Source organism: Rhinolophus sinicus, linkage group LG10, assembly GCF_036562045.2.
Source record: "Rhinolophus sinicus isolate RSC01 linkage group LG10, ASM3656204v1, whole genome shotgun sequence".
In the NCBI taxonomy this organism is placed as follows: Eukaryota; Metazoa; Chordata; class Mammalia; order Chiroptera; family Rhinolophidae; genus Rhinolophus; species Rhinolophus sinicus.
The window spans coordinates 101,877,233-101,896,092 of NC_133759.1; the positions used below are offsets into that span (position 1 = coordinate 101,877,233).

Genomic DNA, 18,860 nt, shown 5'->3' on the forward strand with positions numbered 1-18,860 from the left:
TAATTTTAGGCTTATTCTCAAGTTTGAGTTGATTCTAGGGTATCTCCTGAGGACTGACTTTGTCCTTTATCCATTCATGCAACAAACATTGACTGAATCCTTCTTTCTCTCTGAGTGCTGACACCTTGGTGATACAGAGATGGGTGACCAGGGTTCCTGCCCCCCAACAGATCTCTGTCACACACAGAGGGAAAGCAGATGTGCAAACAATCACTTATAACACACGACTAAATAGGTCCTAACTGCTTCGTAGCAAGTGAGTAGGGAGAGGAAAAGCAGTACTTTATCTGAAGGTATCAGGGAGTGCTTTACAGGGGCTAGAAGGGTGCATAGGGATTTGGCAGAAGGATAAAGTAGGAGAAGTACATTTCAAGAATAAAGAACATCGAGTAAGGCGATGCAATCCTGGGAAAGCATGGTGTTGTAGGGAACCACATATTGTTAACCCTGAAGTGAAACATATATAGGCAGCTGACGCATCACTGGAGAGGGTACTGCCGAGAAGGGCCAGACAACAAACAGCCTTTCATGCCACACAAATGTGTGTTGGGATTGGATTCTTAAGTGATGGGAAACTGGCGAAGAATTCTGAATAGAGGAGGACATGGAACAATCTGGCAGCCCCGCGCAGAATGAAGTGAGTGGCTCAAGACTAGTGGCAGTAAAAGCTGAGGAGGCTGCTTCAAAGCCCAGGAAGCAGAAAACGTGAGCAGAACAAGGACAAAAAGAGAAGCAGGGCGGGCCAAGAGGAGAGCAGATAGGAGAGAAACATTCTGGAGGCTGATTTGGTCATCGACTAAATCTGGTGGGAGAGTTGGAAGATACCAGGCAGGTCTCTGTGTAAGGAATGAGACTTTTGCCCTGTCTTGGACAGAGTAAGCTGGGGCTGGCCTCTGGAAATGGGCAGCTAAGCGAAATTTTCCTGCTCCTATAATTCAGATATGTCTGTTCAGTCAGTGCATGTCAGCCGTGCTGGATGATGCGGGAGGTTCTGGGACAAAGAATATACTTCCTAAGTTATTTTCACACGTGTAATGTAAAAGTTAGAATTGGATTTAATAAACTCCGATTTTGTCACTGAATGATGTTTTAAGGACAATAGGTGCTAGAGGAAACAAAAGGCTTTACCCACTTTTTCAGTTCGCTTGAAATGACATTTTTTTAATCTACCTGGTGATTTAAGTGCCTAAGGGTAAGAACAGTCCAGGTGCAGATAACTGGAGCTCGGCTTTAGAGGGGACGTGGATTTCTACTCATGTGACAATTATGTCCTGGGTTCTCTGAGGGTGAGGCTAGGTTTCGGGTGGTCAGGGGTTAGTGTTAGGATTCACAGTTGGCATGGGACTTGGGGATAATATTGAGGATACAGGCAGGCTTACTAGTCAGGTTCATTTAGACCTCTCCCTACCCAAACACGCACCGCCGAGCTACAAAAGCCAGGCCTAGGAGCTGTAAAATGATCCCTAAGACATCTTTAGTACGTGCTTGGAGTCTCCCATTCTCCAGAGGCAAGTGAAAAAGAAGGATTCTCTAAAAGCCCTGTCTTCACAAGGCAGGGGCACAAATGCTGATTCTCAGAGAGCAGGACTTGGAATAGACAGTGCCTGATTCCTGCTTTCCTTGGCCTCCTATGGATGTTAATTTTATGCTTTTTAGGGGGGAAGGGGAGGCCAATGTGCTCCTACAAGGTATTTTTCAATCATGATATGTTTGACACTACCTGGTTATCACTGTTTCTTATTTTGGGGGTTTCGCTGTCATTTGTTTCGTTTTCTTGAGAAGAGTGTTGCCTGTCCTCTGGGGGCCACTTGAATTTCGTCAGTGTGGGTAGCAGATCCTGTAAACAATTTCCATTGCTACCTTGGGGTGTGGCTTTTAGTGATTCGTGGTTGGGGAGGATGAAACTTCCACCAGCGGGCTTCCCAAACTGAAATCCTGGCTTTTCTGAGCTTTGAAAGTTGCTAAGATACTGTGTCTTTGGACATGGTTCAGGCTGTTCCTTCCACGCTCACAGCTTTGATGGAATATTTCCTCTCCCTGATATCGTTAGATAGGTGACATGCCAAACCAAAGTTAGAACTGTTACAAGACATTTCTTTGAGTGCAGTTTCCTTGGTTTGCCCATTCATCTGCTGTGCTGGAAGAGAAAAACTAAAATCAAAAAAGCTCTATTAAATAGATGTGCCAACTAACGAGGAAAAATGAAAAGTTTCTTCAACTTTTATATGCTCAGAATTGTCTCACAAGCATATTTTTGTTCCTTTTCTCTGTTTAAAAATTGATAACCTAGAAATAAAGTTGAGAGAGGGCTAGGGATGGTTTGTGGCACAAAAGTGGCACCTACTGGTAAGCCTTGGCAGAAATTTGAAGTTTAGATTTGTGCATGACCTTGACCAAAGTTATATCCTCCTGAGAAAGGCTTCCTAATGATTTTCTGTGTCTGGAAGGGCAAACTCTCTTTAGATGTATAAATATTAAAAAGCACTTCTTAGGCATGAGGGCACTGGTTTCAGGGCTACAGAATGACTTTTTCAGCTTGTAATTAAAAACATCCACTGGATAACTGACCAGCAGCGCTGTTTGCTCAGAGGAGCAAAAGATTTAAAACTGACTGGGTCGCACACTAAAGGAAAGTGACCTGTGGGAATTTGCTCTTACCTCTGGTTTCTAGAAGCTTCTACACACCTCCCCCAGGTTCCTCCAGCCTTTGGGTTCTTGATATCCACAGCCTTCCTTTACTTCTGTCTTTGGGATTTTTGCTTCATCCTGGTGAGGTATATATATATATATATGTATATGTTGTATTAATATATATTTAATATATACATATTATATATATATATTTTTTAATGTTTTGATTTCCGTGTCTTTACTCTGTATCTGAATCTATAGAACCATTCCTTAAAAGGAAATCGTGGCTCCCTCACTTAGGGTACACATTTGAGGTTCACAAGAGACACTCCAACACTACCTGCATTGAGCAGGCAGAACAATCACTTTGGAAGAATTACAAATTTTTCAAAATACAAAGGCTCTCCTACGTATTTGAAATATATCTATTTCTTTTCAAAGGCAGACTCCATAGAATGATATAAGGGGAACATAAATGACCAGGGAAAGAGAGGTGACTTATCCAATGGATAGATGGAAGAGAAGGGAGTTGAGATCTACCCCTTTTCAAGTGTAACAGGCTCTTTCTGATCATTTTCTCATGCAGGCTTCAAAACAATTCTAGAGGATGGGTACCATTACCAAATACATAGATGGGAAAACTGAGGCCTAGAGATTATTTACCCAATGCTGTGTAACAATTATTTGGTCCTGTTAGGAGTCCTTCTGACTCTAAAATCCATATTGCACCCCGGGTGACAGAAAGGCAACCTTTGTTCGTTTGTTCATCTATTCCACAAATACGCAGTAAGTACCTTTGCTGAGGGCACAGTACTGAGGAAGAGCAGGCAGAGCCGAGCCCCTGTGAAGCTGATTGTCTGGTGTCACTCAGACGCTCCTCATCCCAATTTGCTCTTTGCCCTGGGTTTTGTTTTGTTTTGTTTTGTTTTTCACTCCTGAGGGGAGGAGTTGACAGATTGTGAACATCAATAGTTATTGAATTGGTTTTGTCCCAAGGCTTCTTAAAAATAGTTTTCAATGAGTGCCGAGCCCTAAGTGTATCCCGAGTCCTCGTGAAAGAAATCAGAGTGTGTTATGTTGTGATGGTCCAGCTACCCTCAGCCATGAGCTGCGGTGTCTTTTTCTCAGGAGGACTGTTTTCCTCCACAACTCTTCAGGTTTCTACCACTTGGGTTAAGTTTTACTTGACGCATTTGATATAAATGCCTTTCCGGCATGGCCGGGTCAGGATTAGAATAAAACGGAAGGAGGCAGGAAGGAGAGACAGGTTTTGGAGCTGGTAGAAAGACTCCAGGAGACGAAAGGTTCCCGTCATCAGTGGTCCTACCAAAGCACGTGTAGTGTTTCTTTGTTTTTATTTTCAATCTTGGTTGGTGATGGGGGCATGGACGCAATTGATACAGAATGAGTTTAGAATTGTTTCTGATTTTCCGAATGGTTGTTTTTGCCCTCTGAGGGGGGGGTCTTGAGGTCACCCCTGCCCACTCTGTCCACTCCATGTCACACTTGAGCATCTTTCTATCCATCCTGCACTCGGTAAGCAACATTGCATGTGCCAACACCCATGGCCTGGATCACCTCACATCCTCTTAAACACCCCCCACTTCACTCCTCTTTCTTTAATCAGTGGGAGAAGTTCAGTTGCCCTGAATTAGCCCAACAGCTTTCACTGCTGTTGGTATGTGACCTAATAGAGTTGGTAGAGAGGGTTCTTTAGAGGCACTGGTCCTGACAAGGAAAGCTTTTGTAATCTTGCCTTTGTTTAGAAATATGAACTTCGAAACCCTACTGCAGAGAGTGTCGGCAGCCACGCTGATCCGCGGCCTTGGGCAAATTCATTTGAATTGCTTTGAAATTGGATATTCAAAATTCAATAAAAATAAGCCAGCCTGATGGTACAGCTGCAGCATTTCACCCATCCAGCTGGGTGAGCCGCGATCGTTTCCAGGCCTCGGACTAGCAAAGCTTGCGTGTGATGCGAAGACGAGCATTGGAGCTGCCAGAGAACTCTTTCTGGCAGCCCAGCCCGTCCACGGCTTCCTGCCAGCCGACTCCCGGAGCAGGGCTGACTTTGGCACAGAGTGGCTCCTCTCGCTGGCCTGCCCAGGCGGGGACGAAGTGCCTGCCTCAGTCATGGCCAGGGTCCAGGGGGAGGGAATGCCTCAAGGGCAAATGGATGGGGTGTCAGAAAAAAAACAATAAAATCACAACACTCCAGTTGTTTGGAGAGTGGCTGGACTTCCCGAATACTCTGCCACAGATCCAGAGCCATCAGATGCAGAGGCAGGTTTAATTAAATCGTATGCAGATGTAGACAAACCCCATAATTTGCCCTTGAGCAAATGCTCCTGGTTTTTGCCTATAAAGGGAGACCCTGGCATCCTAGGTGGTGATCTGTTTCCACTCCTGCTGGAACGTCCCTCTTCATCGTTGTCCGTTTGGAAAGGCTATTTATTCTACGAGGGATTTTAAGAGAAGGCCATTCTCACTTCCCTGTAAGACTCAAGCTGTTTGATTTCCCTGTGTCATGATGGGGTATCACAATGATGAATAAAAACTGTGAGATGCCTACGAGACTATATATATATGGGAGGGGATGTATTTATTTATTTATTTATTTATTTACTTACTTACTTATTTATTTATTTAGAGAGAGTGAGAAAGAGACCTATAAAGAGAATCTATATGTGGGAAGTGTGCCTCGTTACCCCTGAGAAACCTGCTGAATTTTCATAGCCGGCTCCATCATACCCCATGCATGAGTCTAGACTTTTTTTCGGAATTGGTGTGTGTGAGCCGCCTTGAGTCCGATTCCTGGAGAAAATGTGTTACCCTTTTGATTGTCGCACCTGTGCCACCCACCGTACCATCCCTAAAGAGGGGTAATTGGAGCGTCTGCTTGCAGGGACATGGTGAGCGGCCCACTCCATTGGCCTGCGTTATATATCGCCAACCACTCAAGGGCCAGCCGTGAAATTTAATTTGGAGTTTTACAGACACATTCTGAATCCGAAATCTCAATAATAACTTTCCCTTTGCTCAGCCTTTTAACTGTGAAATTCAGTTGGGGACTTTCGAAGCAGCAGGTAATGTCACAGCACTCCAGAGGGATTTTGCCAGAATTCTAGTAAAGTGCTTGCAAGTGTCATTTCCATATTTAACTAATTTCAGTTTTTAATTAGCTCCATGTGAAAAATGAGAGTTCACGCTGAGCTCCTCTGTCAGCACAGACGCTTGTTTCCTTTCTAGGATCTCAGGACAATTAAGGGAAAAAAATCGTTGATGCTACAATAAGTGTGATCATCTATGACTCTCTCAAGCCATACCCTGCTCGCTGACAGTAAGAAGGTGGCTCTGCCAGGCTGGGAAAGAGCAGTCTGGAAAAGGGTTGTAGACGCAGATTTGTGAGTCCCAGGACCTGCATGATTTCTTAGCTGCAGATCATTTGTTCTCGACCCTGAATTCTCCATGATGACCTGAGACTAGTCATTGAAAGGACACTGTATGAAATAGCTAACTACAAAAATGGTATTTTTATGGGAAACAGGTTTCCTTGGTGGCCTCTGTGTACTAAACGCCTGCATCCGAGTGTACCTAGAAGGTCACTCGATTTCAGATGCTTAAGGCCCGTTGCATACGAAAGTCATTTCTTTATGATTAAGTTCCAAAATGCAGTGCAGACATGGAAATTTGTTAATCCTACAGTCAAAGTGTAAATGTACCACTTGGGACTAACATGCAAATGAAAAACCCCATACTCTTCAAAAAAATGTATTGAGAGGTTCTGTTTTGCATACACTGAAAAATATTTGATGTGATCAGGTTTCTGAAACAATTTCGAGGAAGCCAAACAAATGCAGGGTCTGCATATCATTTGCATCCCATCCATGCTAATGGCATTATTTGTTTAAAAGGGAAGATTCATTAAAAGTTTTGAAAACGATTAAAGTGGAAAAGTGTTTGACACTTCTGTTTAGTAGCACTTCTTGGAAACTGGTTTGGTTGGAAAGTAGAATCCTTTTTTTACCCTCCTGTGCTTTGGTGTTGAGTAATTGATAATGGACATGAACAGATGACATGGTAGTGAGAACATGGGCATCTCCAGCAGGAATTGAATATTGGAATTCAAGTGCCAAAAAGAAGCCTCAAGTATTGGGTGTCTGTGGTGTGATTGAGGAGCAAAGTAGAACACGGTAAAGTTCTCTTGCGTGTTCTCTTCTTTACTGGTGAGGCATGGCTTCCAAAGAACAGACACCAGTTTGTGGATCAGGCAGCCTGCCTTTTTGGTGTGGAATGAGAGCTGCATGCATGCAGTGGGTTGGCAGAAATTCCAGCATTTGAGATCTATTTGTACAAATCATATGTGAAAAGATGGAGGCATAAAGAGACCACCCAGAAGTTGTTTAACCAACAAGAGCTGCCACAAGGACTAGTGCTGACCACAAGGACTAGTGCTGACCTCAAGGACAGTAAAGCAGGCTTAATTACCCAGTGAGGGTTGAGGCTGGGATGTGACCTCCCCCTTCGCAACAGCTCCCATCTAAGCCCAGAGGCTGTGGTACGCCTCCCCCAGGGTTGTAATGGGGGCCCACCTGAGATGGGGAGTGGATTTATGAGCTAAGGAAAAGCACAACTTCAAATGCAGTGTAGTCTGTTCAGTTGTGTGGGGGAACTGTGGTTTGGAGCTTTTAGACTCTTTTGCTCTTCTCAAGGTATGGTCTCAGATGGGCCTCTTCTGAGTTTCCAGCATGGGCAGCTACAGTCACAAGAAGCATGTCCTTACGTGAGGAGGCTTGACCCACAGTTTCTCTGAGTGTTGAAGACCCCTCTCAAAATGCAGAAAGCAGGTAGAGGCAGTGTCCACCTCAATGTTTATCCACTGACATGGGCATTAGCAATTAGCAGTCCCATGACAGGAAGTCTGCATAATAGAATTGTGAGGGTAGCACCCTCGTTGGAGGGTGAGGTCGGGTGAGCAGCAGAGCGTGTGGAAGGTCACAGCTGTGAGCCACAGAGAGAAATGCTGCAATGGGCAGTACTGTTAGAAGACTTTGTGTGAATCCCGGCCCCGAGAACGACACTGGGAAGCCATGGTTTTGAAACAGAGAACTTCAGTCTTCCTCTTAGCAATCATCCGCTTCTTACGAATTTATGGAAGAAATGTTTTCTCGTACAAAGTAAGAGAACAGACTCCAAACTCCAGAGTGCCCAGGATCCAAGCCCACTTTTTCTACTTACTATCTACGTGAGCACAGATGGAATACTTAACCTTCCTGTGATTCAGTTTCCTCCCTGTCAAATTGGCACAATAATAGCACCTGTCTCATAGCAGTTTTGAGAAGATTAAATGAGACGGTTTTTGAATAGCCCTTAGCTCGGTGCTTGACAAAAGAAGGAGGTAAATAAAGACTGTTTTGACTGTGCTAGGTTCTGGGTGTGCAATAGTGAACCAGACATTCTTAGTCATTGCCCTTCCAGAATACACAGTAGCCTCCCAGATAGAGCCAGTGCAAACGAATCACTCAACAACTGTTCAAGGGCCAGTTGGCCTCCCAAAGTCTACAGGAAATCAGGGTGTCGAATTGGGAGTGTGGAATACGACCCTGTCAGCAAAAATAAATTAGCTAAAGCCACTTATTAGAATGATAATCCCTCCCATGGATAAAGTGGTCACAGGCGCACCTGCCAGGAAATGAGCTACACACGTACATGTGCATGCGCGCGCACACACACACACACACACACACACACACGCACACGCACACACACACATACACACAAGATGACCCTGAATCACATTTCCCAGAAATACTGTAGAGCGCCAAGTCACCCTCACTCAATGAGAGTTGGTCCCTGACCATGGAACGAAGCAAAGAGCTGTGTGGAAAGGGCGTTGAAGGTCAACTCTGACATCATTGAAACTAAGGAGTCTATTCTAAGTGCATGGGGCTTTCCCAGAAGAAGAAATCCAGTCTTCCCCTTAAATCCAGACATGCTGCCCAGAGACCCCTAGACAGGCTTTTGTTTCACTAAAACTATCAGATAACTCACCCAGTTTTTCAGGCACTGTGGAGTCTGTTACCAGATTGGAGAACACAGAGGAAAAGTTGCTCGGCTCAAAATCTTGCCAGCTCTTACCTTGCCCCTGGACTGGCTTTATGTATTCTAAACCCAAGCTTGGTACTTTACCCCATAGCTCAGCGTTCTTTCTCGGATACTTGTTGCTGAAAAAAAATCACTCCTTGTGACCAGAATAAGTGTTCTCTAACGAAAAAGGCAGTCAAACTGGTTGGTTTTCCTACTTTAGATAATATAACTGAACTTCATCTTTGGCTGGCTCTCTTCTGTGTTAAATATTCTGACAGAGAATAAATCTCTGTTTAAGTTTTGTTGTTTCGCATTCGTTTCTGCCTTTATTGTTTCCCTCTGTGTGGAATGTTTCCGTAACAACTGTTTGTGCTTGCTGTCTAAGTTCAGCTCACAGGGTACTATAGCAGATTTATGTGGCAGTAAGAAGACATCACCTATTACTTTATGTAATAAACTTCCTTTCAGATGGGAGAGAAAACACAGCTGTGCCTTGACTGCAGAGCAAGTTTAGTAAACATTGACAGGAGTCAACACTGTTGGCGCAAATGGAGCTTGCCGAGAGCCCAGGGTTCCAGACTTTCTTCCGCGACTAGATAGGAGCAGACCTTGCACACAGGTAGCAGTGAGCATTCTAGGAAGAGGAAACTGACATCCAGACTAAGAGATGGGCTCAGACCAGCTGGTAAGCCTCATGCTGACTCTCTCAATATCAGATGTCTTCAGGGAGTTTGCCAAGAGTCGGCTCACAATTTTATCCCAGCCGAATATTCTAATTCCTCAGGTCCCACCCAGGACTCAGTGTGGTTGGTAAAAAGCGTCACCCATATGCTTTACACACCAGACAGCTAGGCAGTTTTGACACTTCGTGGGAAGTGTAGGTGCCTGATACAGATTCTTATCTGGGCAGAGAGCCATCCCAACACTACATGGAGAAGAGGCTAGGGGCACTGCTGGGCACGGACAGGGCTTTCTCCCCAAGGAACTCTACCTCGTCAAGGTTTCAAACCTTGTGGTAGAAGGAACAGGGAAGCCTGACTGACCCCCACCGGTCCCCTTCGTGACGGTATTGCTAAATTCAATGTTAGGGTGTACCCTTGGGTTTGAGTTTCAGATAAACACTGAGTGATGCTTTTCGTATAAACATGTCCCAGACATTGCATGGGAAATTCTAATTTAACTGGCATCCTGTACTTTTATTTGCTAATCTGGCAATTTTACTTGGTGGCTGGGTTGATACTCAATACCCTCTTTGCACCTTCTTCAGGCCAGACCCTGAATCCAGGCAGGGTCGATATTGTTGGCTTCCTCCCAGTGATGGGTCCAAGGAAGGCCAGTGACCCCAGCAGAGACATCAGCGCCCTTATCTAGGATGTCTAACGGTGAAGCTGGAGAAATGAAGCACTCCCTTCTCTGGTGCCCCACGGGGTGGGGAGATGAGTCTGGCATTCTTTGTGGCTATGATTCCCCCCTAATGGAGAAAGCTCATTGACAGAGAGTAAAGATGAGATTGATGGGCCACCTACTCCTTCAGTTCCATGAGCTATCTTAACAGCCTTCCAAATAGTCCCCTTTTTTGCTTAAGCTGGGCTAAGCTGAGTCACAGTGGTCCTAAGCTAATACATAGCTGTTCGGCTCAAACTCCTGAGTTCTGCCTCATAGACTATAGAAAAAAGGAGTTTGCCTTGGAACTGCTTACAGACAGGTATTTACAGACAGATGCCCCTGCCATAACTACCCCAGTGGACCATCTGGCTTTGGGCAGCTAAGTGCCTGGTATCAGGGAAGGGGTTGCAGCCATCCTGCCAAACAGCAGGGATTCCCCAAGCCCCACTTACCTCTAGCCATGGCAGCCCAGAGAGTGGAGGGGGGAGCCTTCCCTTCATGCTATCTAAGAGCCACTGACTAAAATATCTTCTCTCTCAAAATCTCCCCCCCCTCCGCCCCCGCCCTAACTGACACAATGCCTAGCATGCTCATCCTTAGAATTTATGTTGGGCTTAAATCACGAGTCTCTTCTATGATTGTACATCCGTTAATGGTAGGCAATGTGACTTCGTTGTGGGGTGGGCTGTGGATGAATTCGTGCATCAAGTTCCTACAGATTTTTCTTCAATTCTATTGAAGTGGCCGATAGTTTGGAAAACGGAGTTCTGAGAGAGTTGGGTGGGAGTTCTGAAAACTTCCATTGTGATGGGAAAGCATTCATACACGTGGCACTGCCAAATTTGGAGGTAGCAGTGCATCGCTCTGGTAACTGGTCGTCTGGGACAGGCCGACTGCACAGAGCAGGTACTGGAAGGAGAGGAGAGACACTGAGAAGGAATGTCACCGGCGTCACCGCTTCCCTTTGGCCCACGTCTGCATCTGGCATTGTCTCCATCTTTCCACCCTGGCTTAAACATCTCTTTTCCATGTTGCATCACCCCAGCTGCTCTGCTACCCTCCCCACATGGGCAGAGACCTGTGTGCCTGGAGGGAGGTATTAGGGCTCTCTCACCTCCTCCACCTTCGTGGAAATAGACAGGAGGGGCTTGTTCCTTCCCTTCCTGTTCTCTTTCACTAATTGCTGGCAGGCTTCATTCATACCAGCAGTTCTCAAACCTGAGCATTCATCACCTAGAGGGGTTGTGAATCCACAGATCCCTGGACCCCACCCCCGCCTGAGTTTCTGATGTGCAGGTCTGGAAAGAGGCCCCGTAATTTGCGTTTCTCATAAGTTCTCAGGGGACGCTGATGCTGCTGGTCTGGGAACCCCAGTCTAAAACCACTGGACCAGACGGTGAGCATTTTGAGGCCAGCAACGTCTCAGTCATCACTGCACCCCAGAGACCACCTCTGCACCAGGCGCAGAGTGGAAGGGTAGGGAAGGCAGGTTAACTGAACTCTCCCACCCTGTCCAAGCCTTTGCCCTGTGGCAGTGTCAAGGCTGATCACGTGAGCACCCTGGGTCTGCAGATATCCGTTAAACGCGGAAAATGCTCTTGAATGTGGTTTTTACACAGTGGCATCCCCAGAATATTAACATACCAGGTAATTAGAGGTGGCAGTCTGGGTGGAAAGAGGCAGGTTGGGGATGGTGCAGTGCTTGTCTTGAAGCTATATTTGTGCAGGAAACACACTCCTTCTACTGTTTATCTGTGGTTGCTTTGGAGAAGGTTGGTGGAAATCATTTCGAGTCTTCCCACTCTCCTTCCGTTCCCACCCCACCTGCAGCTCCCAACCCCTGCTTTGTGTTGCCACAGATATCACAGGAGCATGAAATGTGTGAGTCAGGTCAGCAGGTCTGAGGCTCCTCTGTAAAGCATCACTCCAAAAGGACAGTTTCAGGAGTCAGTGCAGCAAGGTGGAAGCAAACGAGACCGGGCAGCTGTGCTTCTCAGTAGCACCGTGATGACCTCTGCCAAGGTGTGTAGCCCTTGTCAGGCTCTGCAACCTCTTCTGCCAAATGAGTCTGGAGGACATGATCCCGAAGTATTTTCCGACATAGGCATCTGCGGTTTTAATTCAGAAGGCAGGCCATCTCCAATTTAGGAATGGGCTGTGTGCTTGCAGCCTAGCTATTTGGAATCAAAGAGACTTTTCTCCAGAGAGACAGTGTTATTTCGGATCAGTCTACATAATAACTGTTGTTTGTTGAGGTCTTAGCTCTGTGTCAAGCTCAGTGTTTTGCATACTTTATTTCATTTAATGTGATGACTCCCGACCCCCTGCAAGGCAGAGAGTTTTAACACTCCCATTTTGCAGATGAGAAAACTGAGGGTCTGAGAGGTCAAAAAACCAAAAAGCAAAACTTGCTCAGAGCCTCACAGATACTAAGGGCCAGGGCTGGGACTAGGACCTGGATCTGAAGCTCCTCTAACCACCATGTTCTATTATTTCCACAAAAGTGCATTTTAACCACAGTGCACCTGAAATGTAGACTCTAGCCTTTAGATGGAAGACAACATTATTTTCTTGGCACTTTAACTGTAAGAGGCAGAAAGCATTGTAGTTAAGAGCTTTGAGCCAGAATCCCCAAATTCAAAGCCCGGCTCTTCCCCTACTGATGGAATGACCTTGGGCAAGTTACTTGATGTCTCTTTCCCATCGTTTCTTTAGCTGTAAGTGGGTATAATCAAAGTATCTGTTTCTAGGGCTACTGTATTAAGTGATTAATATGTTTAAGTTGGACCATGTAAACTTACTGATGTTCTGCCATATATAATCTACAAAAAAATGACAATTTTATGTCTAAATATTTCAAGTTCTTAGAACAGTGTATAGCACATAGTATTTTTGTTAGTGTTGGCTCTTGTTCTTATTGAAAATTACATTGAGAGTTTGCAGTGTCTGGGTATATATAGTAGGTGCTCTGTGATTGCTGGTGAATTTAGGAATTAAGTAGGAACAGGAACACATCCGTGGTGGTCTGGGCTACAGAGACCCCCGTCCCCCCACTAGGGCTGGGTGAAAGGCAGGCAGGGAGGATAAGAACTCTTGGACTCTAGCAGATTTCAGACTCTTTCAGCATCACCCTGGCGTAAAGTAGGCAAGCTCTTGGCAGGATGGACTGGCCCCACGGACGCGGCCTTTCTGAAGCAGTGCTTGTTCTCTGGCCCCGAAGAAGTAACAAAAATCCCTCAGGGTGGAGGGCATGGGAGGTTAGGTCTTATGGTTTGCTTGTGTTTTGCTTTTATACAGTTAGAAATAATGAGCGGAGATAGGCCCGGGGAGCCGTCCGTCCAGCCTGTTCCTCTACTGCTGGTGTTTTTTTTCAGGCCACTGCAGAGGGCAGGGAGAACACAGAGATAGTGGTGGTCCTTTGGGGACAGAAAGACAAATGTGATCAGTGAGATGTGACCTACCCGGGGTAATGCTTCCCCAGCTGTGACAGGCATACAACTGGTACCACACACAGTATGACCTTGTGTGGTGTGTGCAGCACACTTCTTTATTGCAATAGTTAGAAGTTTATTTCACTGTATTACAAAATCTTACATCGTCAAGCTTTTCATTTCACAGGTATTATTTTGGGATGAAGCTAATGGATTAAAGTTTTAAATGGGGGACTGATTTTAAAATACGGTAAGGAAAGAGCAGCACCAGTGCAGGTCAGATTGAATAAAAATCATGGATATGGCCAATGATGACTGAGGTTAGGAAACCACTGGCAGAGGGTTGAGATCCATCTGCATATTCCTGGCTCTGGCTGTGGTAGCTGTGTCAGAGTGGGCAAGTTATTTAATCTCTCTAAGCCTTGGTTTTCTCATCTGTAAAATGGGAATAATAGCTCCTTCCTTAAAGGTGTGGGTTTTTTTTTTTGGGGGGGGAGGGTGCTCAAATGAGAAATGCCTTAAAATTAGGTAGTGATTGAGAGTTAAACTTCAATAGATATTGTTTATTACTATTACCATTGTTATCCTTAGCCTGGTATACTGTAAGACCTTGATTAATTGCATTTTTTTAAAACACAAGTTGTCAAGCCATTCTTTCACTCAGTAAATATTTCTTGGACACTGGTGTGCCCGAAACCTGATATTGGTTATGGGGACAAATTCAGAGAGCAGGGAAGAAGAATCAGTTTCATCTCTCAAGGTGCTCAGGGCTCAAAGTTTGGGGGAGGAAGGAGGTAGGGTAGTCAATCACGACGTAATTATCATGTGAAGCCATAAATGCTGTAAGAGGTGTGGGTACAAAATACCCCAAGAGCGTGAGGGAGGAAATCAGCCTAGAAGAACCTCATTCAGCCACCGTGGTCTAGAACTGCTCTAACAGGCACATGTGGCCCCTAAGCACATGAAACGTGGTTTAGTGCGATGCAAGAACTGAATTCTCCACTTTGCTTAATTGTAAATAATTTAAATTTTAAAACTGAAGCCTTGTAAAATATTTTCTCTGTTTAATACACTTCTGTTGTTTTGACAGGACCACATTTCACTTGAACCATTAAAAATTTAGCATCTGAATGGAGATAAGCTCTAAGCATCAAATACAAACTAGGTTTGGAAAACTTAGTACAAAAAAAAAAACCAAAAATGTGAACTATCTCATTAATGATTTTTATGTTGACTACATTTTGAACTGATAAGAATTCGGATCTCCTAGGTTAAAAGCATACCATTAAATTCATTTTTACTTATTTAATATGGTTACTAAAAAATGTTAAGTCATATATGAGGCTCGTGTTATATTTCTATTGGACCAGAAGCCGCATGCAAATGACATTTCGAGTTGAAAGGTGCAGAAGTTCAGAGGAGAAAACCAACCCCGGTCACCATGGACATTTCTTTCTGGCAGACCTGAGGGCTGGGCTTACTTAGGCCGCTGCTCCTGGGGCTGCAGAGGACCGAGAGAGGTGTCTCTGAGAGTTATTCCTACCTGTGGGAACTCAGCAGAGTTGCCAGATTCAACAAATTTAAAGAAGAAACAATCTGACAACCCTTGACCTTAGACATGTTGTAGAATTACAATAAGCCTCCTTCTCTTCATTTGTAAAATAAGGGTAAGAAAGACCTACCTCAGGAGGGTCTGAAATGAAAGATTAGGTGAAATCAGTTAAGACTAGTAGGGGTCATATTTAGAAACGTAAGCCTAAAAGAGCTAAGTAATGAAAAGTTGGGGAACTTTATAAGCGTGTTTATCTTTCTTGAGCTCTGAACACACGGGTCAGGGAGAATCTCTCTCCCAGGCTGGTATTAGCGGAGACACCAACCCCCAGTTGGAGGTGAATTGGGATACAGCTGGATTGGGATCTTCCAGAGAGTTATAGAGGTTGGGGAGCATGAGCCGAAGAGAGGAGGGAGGTTAATTATGAACCATGTCTTACCTCTTTCTGCTGTTATTGCCATGTTCTGCGTAAGCCAAAATGCAACAGCAATTACAAGGCCGCTACCTGTTGAGAGAAATGTGTACCTGTAGCAGGAAAAACTGTGTGGGACTTGAGTGTCACATAAAAACCCCAGAAATTAGCTCTAGTAAGTAAACTGTCACAGAGTCAAAATAAGTCAATTGTGTCATTTATCTAATTGCAGATGAAAATGGAGTTCTTTTTTTATGAGCGTAGGTGGCTTGTGTTCCAAAAAGCAAGTGTCCTTTCTTATTTCCAGATTCACTTTCTCCCAGTAAAAAGTTGACCATGTTGATATTAGCATATCAGAGGACCAGGACTGCCTTATTTCTGGGAATTTTATTTCCCACTAGATGACCAGGCCCTGAGAGAGAAAAGTAATTTCCTTTTTTTTTCTTTTCTTTTTTTTAACACACGGTTTCTTTCCATCAAAATCAAATTTAAAGTGTTTCAGGTTAGGCATGTGAAATCCACTTAACTAAAAACCATTTAAGAGAAAGATCAAGCCAAATTTGCTAACACAAGGTTTCTTTTATTTCTGAGTTAAAAAAAAAAAAAAAAAAAATCCTTGAGCGAACCATGTCAAAAATTAAAAATTGAAAAGAACACGAGCAACCTCCCCATGTGCCTAATTTGGCCTCGCTGAACAAATGACCAAATTGAAATGAGAATTACATACAGGATTTGCTCAACATTTTTATTTCTTCAATTCATTTCTCACTCTTGAAAAACGACCGCATTCACATGCAGGAGCGAACACGTCTTTATCGACCATGGATGCCATCCTTGGTCCAGGCAGAAATAGAAAAATGGTGATTTTAGATTCTAGTTGTGAATGAACTTCTGTAATAGGAGTAATTTGTCATAGAAACCCAGTCTAATGAATGGAGGATCAGGAAGGATCATAATGCCTCTTTTGTTGACTAATTTATTAACAGGTTAGTTTTGCACATGCCCTACCTTGCAAATAGTAGTAACAAACATCTTAAACAGGTGAGAGAAGACTTCTCTGCCAGCCCTTGTTATCTCTTTAATAAGGCATCGCATTGCACGTAGATTTCAGAACTGCCTGTATTTCTTTAAGGAGAGGGAAGAGGACAATAGAAAGAACAGAGTCAAAAAACCAAGGTTCGATCCTGGCTCAGTCAGTCATCGGTTGTCAAGACCTTGGGCAAGTCATTTTACCAAGGCAGGGCTCAAGGTCACCATCTATCCAGCAAAGGTCGGGGCCACATGACGTTTGAGCCCATCTTGACGGTGGCTCTGTCATTCTGATGTAATGCAGGAAAAGAAGCCACCGCGGTTCCTCTGATAGAGGGTTCAGGCAAATGGGGGAAGAATACATCCCCAGTATTCATGGATGTTGGAGTTGAGCTGACGGTTGTTCTGCTATGAGCTGGGATGGTGCAGTACTCAGGTATTAGGTGTCACATGGCTCAGGTTCAAATCCCACCTCTACCACTTACCAGCTGCGTGCTACTTCAGCTCTCTGAGCCTCAATTTCTTCATCTGAAAAATGGGAAAATAATGTACACGCTTCATAAAATTGGTGTCTGGCATACACTACGGGCTCAGCAAAAGCCATGCTCACCACTATTGTAGTGACAAAATGGCCCAAGACCCGGCAGGAAGTGGTACACATTTTTTTAGTGCTTCTGGTGTGTAGTATGCTCCCAGATCTCTGCCTCCTTTACACTGACAACACCGTATAAGGTCAATTTGGTCACCTCTCTCCCCATAGAGATATAATTACAGAGCAAGAGAATGCTGCCGAGAGTGTGCTGGGTTCCATAACCAGCTGCCCCACCTACCAGCCCTGCCAGTTTAGGCAGATTTCCCATCACCTTTCTGCCTCCATTCTCTCGTCTATAAAATGGGAATCATAGTAGTACCTACCTCTAGGTTTACTGTAAAAGGTAAGTGAGGTTATTGCTTGTAAGGTGCTTAGCACAGTACGTGACGCTGAGTTAGTACTTCACAAAATGTTAGCCTTTATTCTAGCTAAGGAAAGTAATGCTAGAGCGGTAAACTAGTCTGCACAGGGGTGATCTGCTTGTGAGTAGTAGTGTGGGGATTCGAACCCTGGCAGGAATGGATCCAGTATGTCTCAGGGACCCAGGATAGGGAGGTAGCTCCTCTTTTTCCCTATTCCCTAGGCCTCTCCCCTGGCTTGGCTGCCAGTGTCAGATTGCCTGGCTGTGGGCTCCAGTGTTCAGTCAGAAGGTTCATTGGAAACAGTTCGTTGGGGGCTGCCCGAGACTCAGAAGGAAAATGAGTCCAGAACCTCCCTCTCTTGTGTGCTGCAGCCGAGGGGAGAGCCGTGCCCGAGGAACAGAGTATGGCCAGTGCCCTAATGCCATGTCCCTGAGCCCCCTCACCACTCTCTCGTAGAAGGCTGTTTTTCACGGGAGAGTTCTCCCTCTTTGTTCCAGCACACATCACACGTCTACCGATCGATATGACATCTTATCCTCTAAAACATTTATAATGTCTGCTTCCTAGGATTCCAGGGGCCGCATGCCACATACAGCCTGGTCGCCTTTCCTTTGTAGTTGGTGGTCTCGTGGACCAGCCCCCTCTGTAACAGGGATGCTGGTTGCTGTTCTTAAAGAAAGGCGAATATTGCTTGGGTTGTCAACACTGAATGACAAGCTTGGGAGGGGGATGGAGAAAGCTGTGTTCAGGTGTATGTGTGCCGACTGTGGGGATGGGTTTTGCTATCACCAAAGCTCTTAAAAATCCCAGACCATGATTTATTTGCTGAATAAAGCCTACCGATATTATCATTCTTTAAAGGTATTTTGATCACATGGGTCCTTTCTTGGAGAAAGAAAGGCTTTTATTTTATTTCTTTCCTGGGAAAAATAGCGACAGGAACAGGGTAGTTTGGGGTGGTAAATGATACCCTGTGTGGCCAGTGGCTCCAGGCATGTGTTTATCTGCCTGAGGATGAGCTGGCTCAGTGGACAATGGGACGCCAGGCCAGCTCGGCAGTCCTCCAGGGTACATTCCAGGAGACTCTGCACAAGGAACCGAAAGTGGCTGTGAGCGCGTGTCTGTCTTACGTATTGATCTGCCTGGTGATGCTGAGAGCAAGGAGCCCTTGCTAGAGGTCACCTGAGCTCACCAGACACTACACACCCACAGTGTCAACTGTTGCCACCTGCAGTGCATCCACACCAGGAGTGGGTGCGAGGGGACAACAGGGGTAGGGATGACACCAGCTTGGGGCTCCCTGCATCCTGAAACTGCAAGGAGCCCCGTTTTATTTTCCTCCAAACACGGGAATTGATTAATTTCATACCACTTCCCA

At 45.0% G+C, this 18,860-nt stretch overlaps 1 protein-coding gene and 1 long non-coding RNA gene across 12 annotated transcripts in view; one reads left to right on the top strand and one right to left on the bottom strand.

Annotated features, from left to right (window-relative positions):
• Positions 1-18,860, top strand: part of TENM2 (teneurin transmembrane protein 2) — a 1,556,107-nt gene that overhangs the window by 1,340,385 nt on the left and 196,862 nt on the right. The gene's annotated exons all lie outside the window — the stretch shown is intronic.
• LOC141567305 (uncharacterized) lies at positions 707-8,779 on the bottom strand. The gene is made up of 3 exons (XR_012489866.1): positions 8,683-8,779; positions 2,659-2,766; positions 707-2,137 (listed from the first exon to the last, which is right to left on the bottom strand). It is a non-coding gene; the product is annotated as an uncharacterized LOC141567305 (long non-coding RNA).